The sequence below is a fragment of the Podarcis cretensis genome (genome assembly GCF_951804945.1).
Source record: "Podarcis cretensis genome assembly, chromosome: 10".
Lineage (NCBI taxonomy): Eukaryota > Metazoa > Chordata > Lepidosauria > Squamata > Lacertidae > Podarcis > Podarcis cretensis.
Window position 1 is genome coordinate 64,026,061 of NC_137179.1, and position 7,272 is coordinate 64,033,332.

The 7,272-nt window shown below is 45.7% G+C and overlaps 1 long non-coding RNA gene across 2 annotated transcripts in view; it reads right to left on the reverse strand.

The window, feature by feature from the left end:
* LOC307226044 overlaps positions 1-5,530 on the reverse strand; it is a 38,257-nt gene extending 32,727 nt beyond the window's left edge. For both annotated transcript variants that reach the window (XR_013843287.1, XR_013843288.1), the window contains exon 1: positions 5,294-5,530. This is a non-coding gene — a long non-coding RNA (uncharacterized lncRNA). The remainder of the gene's footprint in view (positions 1-5,293) is intronic.
* Positions 5,531-7,272: the final 1,742 nt, after the last annotated feature.

Here is a 7,272-nt window from a genome sequence, read left to right on the forward strand (position 1 = left end):
TGGGAGTCATTTTGGACTCACAGCTGTCCATGGAGGCACAGATCAAATCTGTGTCCAGGGCAGCTGTTTACCAGCTCCATCTGGTACGTAGGCTGAGACCCTATCTGCCTGTGGACTGTCTCGCCAGAGTGGTGCATGCTCTGGTTATCTCCCGCTTGGACTACTGCAATGCACTCTACGTGGGGCTACCTTTGAAGGTGACTCGGAAACTACAACTAATCCAGAATGCGGCAGCTAGACTGGTGACTGGGAGCGGCCGCCGAGACCATATAACACCGGTCTTGAAAGACCTACATTGGCTCCCAGTACGTTTCCGAGCACAATTCAAAGTGTTGGTGCTGACCTTTAAAGCCCTAAACGGCCTCGGTCCAGTATACCTGAAGGAGCGTCTCCACCCCCATCATTCTGCCCGGACGCTGAGGTCTAGCGCCGAGGGCCTTCTGGCGGTTCCCTCACTGCGAGAAGTAAAGCTACAGGGAACCAGGCAGAGGGCCTTCTCGGTAGTGGCGCCCGCCCTGTGGAACGCCCTTCCAGCAGATGTCAAAGCGATTAACAACTACCTGACATTCAGAAGACATCTTAAGGCAGCCCTGTTCAGGGAAGTTTTTAACGTGTGATATTTTATTGTATTTTTGCTTTTTATGGAAGCCGCCCAGAGTGGCTGGGGAGGCCCAGCCATTTCAGTCTTCAATGCAGTGAGACGAAACCTACTCTGAGACTGACAGTTCCCTAGCAGCGAGGCTTTTCCTTTGCACACAGATATAATTGTTTTGCAATGTAACTACAAGAGAGAAGATTTTCATAAACATCTGTTGTGGAACAATAGAGCTTTGAAATGCGAGAATGCATTCTCTCACCATAAAATTAAACATTCCAGATGAAGAGGAAGCTTGGAAAGTGGCGTGCATGGTTGTCCTCAATAAAGTCAGTAAAGCCACTTCCGAGCTGGAGAGGAGGTGCGGTGCGGGCTTCACGCCCCTCCTCCACGCACGCGGGGGCTGGCGTACAGCCCCCGCGATACTGGGGAATCCTCGAACCCGTCATCCCCCTGGCCAGCCAATCGGCTGGCCCAGGGGGCGTGGCCCGCCCTACTTAGTGCCGGCGCGGCTGAGGATCTCCCTCTTTCCTCGCCATGCTCCAGCTGATCGGGTTTTCCCATCCCACCCACCCGTTAGGTTAGGCTTTATGACATTGCTATGGACTTTGGTTGGTCGCTGTCAAGGGGCCTGGTAGGAATTTTTGCCATTTGGCAAATTGGCACCAGCCATTTGGTTTTTTGCCTGCCTCGTAGCAAACGTCACAACTTCCTGGGCATTGGTGGTTAGGCATTGGTAGGGGTGTTGTTATGCAGATAACAAGGGTGGGGGGAAGGAAGCACCATCACCTTCCCCCCAAATCGAAGGGTAGTCTGGTAAAGGATTCCGGGGGCGTGGCCTTGTCCTAAGCCTATGGAGGTGTGGGCCTAAGGCACGCCCCCGAGCGGTGACCCCGGGGGAGCTCCTAGTTGATGTGCATCAGCAGGACTCCCCCTACTGGTGGTTAACCCTTGCCCATCTTCAACCAAGCGGGCTGAAGCCGGTTAGCTGATAGGACCAGTGTCTAAGCCAATACCGCTCAGTTCCTGTAATCAATTAAGTTGTGGCCTAATTTGACCCATTAACCTTAAACTCTGGTGTCTTGAGTCTTTATTTCTGAGGGGGGAGGCGGGAACTCACCACACAAATGGTTACACTTTGTTCACTGCTTATTCCTCGAATAGTTCCTGGCACCTGCATCAATTAACTGCTCTTCTTGACTCATCAGATCTGGTATGTCCCACCCCCTAAGGTCATTGTCATAGTTCAGGCAATGGGATAGCATTTGGAGCTGTAGATTTGGAAACAGCGCCCCACACCCTGAGCACAAGGCAATGTCCTTGCCCAGATATTGATGGAATAGATTCAAATCAGGTCCATCTATTCAATTTGAAGGATCCCCTTTTGTGGTCCTATTTTTGGAGTTCATTTCTTAAGGACTGTGAATGCTAAAGTCTGATGCACCTTAGGATCTGTCATGGTTTTGATAACACCATGATATTTAATAATAATAATTTTCTTGTTTGTACTCCATCTATATGACTGGGTTGCCACAGCCACTCTGAGCGGCTCACAGCATATATAAAAACATAACAAAACATTAAACACTAAAAACATTTTTTTAAACTACAGAGGGCTGCAATCTCTGTAGAGATTGTTGGGGCTGGGTATTGGGGACAATTAATCATGGAAACGAGCCAAAGCGTTCTAGTCCATGCTCTGCTTCTGAAGATCTACTCAAATATTTTGGGATCTACACATCTTGCAAACTTTGGTTTGATCTTCATCACACACACACACACACACAGAGAGAGAGAGAGAGAGAGAGAGAGAGAGAGAGAGAGAGAGAGAGATTTGGTATTTCTGGTGAAATTGCTCAAAATGAAAATGCTTTAAAATGGCTCAGTTATAAACTAGGTGGAAAGTCATTGACTGCCCATCACTATTTTCATTATTCTTTGATTGTGGGTAACACAGAGACTTGTGCATAAGGTGTAGCAATGGCACAACAGGATTAGGACAGGGTAGATATTTTGCTAATGTGAAGATGGTACTGAAAAGCTGCTGCTGAGGCCATAATTAAGTTGTAACATGAAAGTTTGCCTTAAGGATAATTGAAATCACTATGTTTGCTTGAGGTGATATTATTGCTTACAAACATAAAAAGGAGCAGACTATTTTTGCACACTAATAATACAAAGCTTAAGGTAACAGCTATAACGTCTACTCTAACCAATTTGGCCTTATGGGCATGAATGCAAAAATAATTTGGGACGCTTTCCAAAGTTAATCAGCATTTGCAATATTGTTCTCATTAAACTGCAAGCAAACTAGTTGCGTTGCAAGTGTAACCATGGAAATAAGAAGATGTGACACAAGGTGAAGTGTGTTAAAATGAAGGACATTTTATTCAAATTATAAACAAATGAAAAGCCCCTGATGTTGGGAAAGATGGAGGGCACAAGGAGAAGGGGACGACAGAAGACGAGATGGTTGGACAGTGTTCTCGAAGCTACTAACATGAGTTTGACCAAACAGCGGGAGGCAGTGGAAGACAGGAGTGCCTGGCGTGCTCTGGTCCATGGGGTCACGAAGAGTTAGACATGACTAATTGACTAAACAACATCATCTCCAGGGGGACATTTTGTGCATGTAACTAATCAACTACCAATCCAAGTGAAACATGCCCTCTCCCTTAAGCAGCACTCATTTGTGTGAGTAGGGTGGCTTTCTTGATCATGTAGTACCTTTCCTACAATACTGTTCCCCAAGGTGATCCTTACCATGCCAAAAGGCCTCCCAACATTGGAAGGAAGCATCAGGATTTCTGCCTCTAAATGTGCCTAAGGATGCTCTCCTATGGAAACAAGAAGAATTACCACTGAAAGAAGAATGGCAGATGAAATTAATGGACTATGCAGAATTAGACAAGATGACAGGAAGGATCTGAAGCCTGAGGGACCAGAGATTCTCAGGGGACTGGAGTAAATATTTGAACTATTTGAAAAGCAATTGTAATAAACAGATTACGCTAGTACGACTGCAAGAAGTTTTGTAAGGAGGATTATGTGAAATATTGCAGAGAAGAAGATTATGAAGAGTTAAGGACAATTAAAAGTAATAGGGAAATTAAGAAATGTAGACTAAGTAATAAAGACTGAAAAATCTTCAGATGTAGTTGATGGATGTCCAAAACATTGTATAAGATAAGAAAATATGTTATATGATTGTTGGGAATGATATGTAATTTTTTTTAAAAAAGGATGCTCTCCTACCCTTAATCTACCTGTTGGATTCCCACATTACCTGCCACTGAAGAGGAAAAGCTTAGCCCCTCACCCCCTACCTGCTGTGAGTAAAGTTGTACAGGTCATTCTGCCAAGAAAATATCATTGCTCCAACTGGACAAGTGAATTTCACCCAGCTTATAGGAACCAGTCCTTGTATATTTCATCTCAGGATAATGCATAGTGTCGCCCTCATTGCTAGGCAGATTGATACAGATCTCCCCATTCACTTTCACCCTTGCCTAATTACGTCATTTAGAGTCACAATGCCCCTTCCGACCTTCAGGAGGAGGGGGGGTTGTGGGATCACGACCCCGCCCACACTCTGCGAGGCTGGCGTCAGCCTCGCAGGAGACAGGGATTCACCCAATTAGCATACCCTGTGGCGCCAGCCAATTGGCTGGCGGCAGGGGCGGGCCTTCCTAGGGCCACTTAAGGTCAGGGCAGCCCCTGGCTCACCCCCTTTCTTCCCTGGAGACGACGCAGTTTCCCACCCACCCGCCCTTTAGGTTTTGCCACTGACCTTGCTATGGGCTTCGGCTGGTCGCCGCAAGGGGCCTGGTAGGAGTTTTTCCATTTGGCTAATTGGCTGGTTTTGTGAGCCACTTGGTTTTTTCGCCTACCTCGTAGCAAATCGTCACAACTCCCTCGGTTTTGGCGGTAGGCATTGGCCGGGGTATTATCATGCAGATGAGGTTGGGGGGGAGGAACGCCATCACCTCCCCCAATGCTTGAAGGGTAGTTCGTTAAAGGACTCCGAGGGGCGACGCCTCGTCCGAAACCTACGGAGGCTAGGGCCTAAAGCGCGCCCCCGAGCGGTAACCCCTTGGGGAGCGCCCAGGGATATGCATCTCGGGTGGCTCCCCCTGTTGGTGTTTAACCCTTCCCGGTCAGACCGGATAGTCGGTTAGGGCCAATGCCTAAAGCCAATACCCTTCTTTCCTGTAATCAATAAAGTTGTGGCCATTTTTCGCCCATTAACCTAAAACCCTGTGTCCGTTGTCTTCATTTATTCCACCTGTGGGGGGGAGGGAATAGCCACACAATTTCCCCTCCACACCCTCCTGGGCAAAATATCTGACCAAATTATGGTCACTTCCAGCCAATAATGCCGAAAAGCACAAAATCCAAGCATTTGCCCTTCAAGATACCCAAATGGTTACCACATTAATGAACCACTAACAGGTGAGTGGTCTTCCTCAGGAGATGAAGGTTGAACCATGTTGAAAAAAGGTATTTTACACCTGCTCAGTTACTGAACTATTGCAAACCCAGTGCTAATAGGATTTTGTGATGGCCCATGCAGCCATACTCTGGCCACAGGAAACAATATTTTGACAATGTATGTATCATAGAATCATGTTGACTTCTTTGGGGACATAACAGAAGACCAGGATGCCCCTAATTTCCAGTGGCCCAAGGTCTGAATACCTGCTCTGTTGGGTACCCCAGGTAATCTGCAGTTGATGTAGCCCAATCTGAAAGGAATAGGTGATGGCTTGGTTGGGGTCCCCACTGAACGATGCGGGATGAGGTGGAGGGAGCGGAGAGTAATAGAGGAGCAAGCTTATACATTATGACATCAGGGAACAACAGAAGGGCAGGAAGTTTGACCCTGCTGCCCACCCCCACAATTCTAATAAGGTGAGTAACAAAGCCTGAATAGAACTAAACAGAGAAATGGAGGATTCTCAAAGCTTTCCAAAACAAGCCTGGGAAATTTGGAACTTTGGGGTCTCAGCTAAGGAGAATTCAGATAAAAAGAATGTCAGGAACATGCCTCTTCAACCATATAATTGAAAAGGATTGTCTAAAAAGATGAGAATGTAGAGAGAGGGGTGGAAACAGTACTTTACTCGAGACTTTCTTAACAACCTCTCAATGAAAAGGTCACACTTGTACAATCAGATTGAACAAGCGTGTTCATCTGTTTCAACAACGCTGGCAGATGTTTCATGGTTTTTTTTTTTCTTTTCTTTTGGGGAAACTGGACAGTGAGGGAGTGATTTCTTTTCTTTCCTAGAAAAGTGTATGTGCGGCATTTAAATAGATAATAAAGAAAGCTTACTTCATTTTGTTTTAAAGTATTTCAAGTGCTTTCACTGCCATGGGTATGAGTGTTCCACTGTGAACAGAATGGCCAAATGATATATAAAAGTGTCAGAGCTAAAATAAATCTTTTTATGACTTATTCAACGTTCATTGGTTTCAATAAAAATCCATTGCAGTGTAGTCTTACCTATAAACTTACATATTTGCAAATACTGACTACGATTTGAAAGGGAGTGGGTTGATATCCTTCACATTGGCCATTTTTCTTCCTCATAATGTCCTCTCAAAATTAACTCTTTTTAAAGAAACAGACACATAATTGTTGTTGTTGTTGACTTAACATAGTTCCAGCCTGCCTTTTTACAATTTATGCTTTCCAGCATGTTTGAATGAAGTTTCTTACATTTAGAGCAAATCACTACTTATAGATATACCACCCTAGAATACTGGAACAGTCTCTCTTAACTTGTGCTTGATGCCTACTCATGTTCTGTTCCTGGGGTGGCCAATTCAGTTCCTTCTAGATGCTGTTAGACAACAACTCCCATCATTCCTGACAATTGGCAATGTTCACTAGGGCTGATGGGAGTTCTAATCCACTACATCTGGAGGGTACCAAATCGGCAATTAATGTAGTGGTGTCTTGGCTTTGACAGTGTGGCAGTGATTAACCTCTTCTCAGGAACATCTGCTCTCCCCTTGATGAAATCTAGGAGAAAAGTACCTCCAGGCTGGGGAGGTTCCTATTAATATTTGCATTGTAAATGTATTTCACAAAGAATACACAGTAATGGGGAAAGGAGTTGGCTGGTTATTCTGTTAGTTGATTCTTTGACTGAGAACATGGGAGCATGGTGACTCCAGGCACTGTCTGGAGGAGTTTGTGAGGACAGCCAAGCTATGGATTAATAACTTATGCACTGCTATGAGGGAGTTTTGAAAGCAAAGAGAATAAACCCTCTTTTGGGCTCAAGCGGGGGGGGGGGGGGATGGGACGCGCACATGGTGGGGCCGTGAAGCCCGCAACCCTACCTCCTCTGCAGGGCGGAAGTGGCTTTATCACAAAAACAAAAAGTTCCTCCCATAGACAGATTGATGACAGAATATTCACAGGAGGGGCCCTGATGTTGAATAATCTATGCATGTTGATGCAGAAGCAAACACTGTTGAGTTAAACAGTACTAATTTCCTAGAAAATGGCACTGGGATTGCAATTCTGAATTTCCAATGCCATCCATGTTTACGGTAAATGGTAAAGGGACCCCTGACCATTAGGTCCAGTTGTGACAGACTCTGGGGTTGCGGCGCTCATCTCGTTTTATTGGCCGAGGGAGCCGGCGTACAGCTTCCGGGTCATA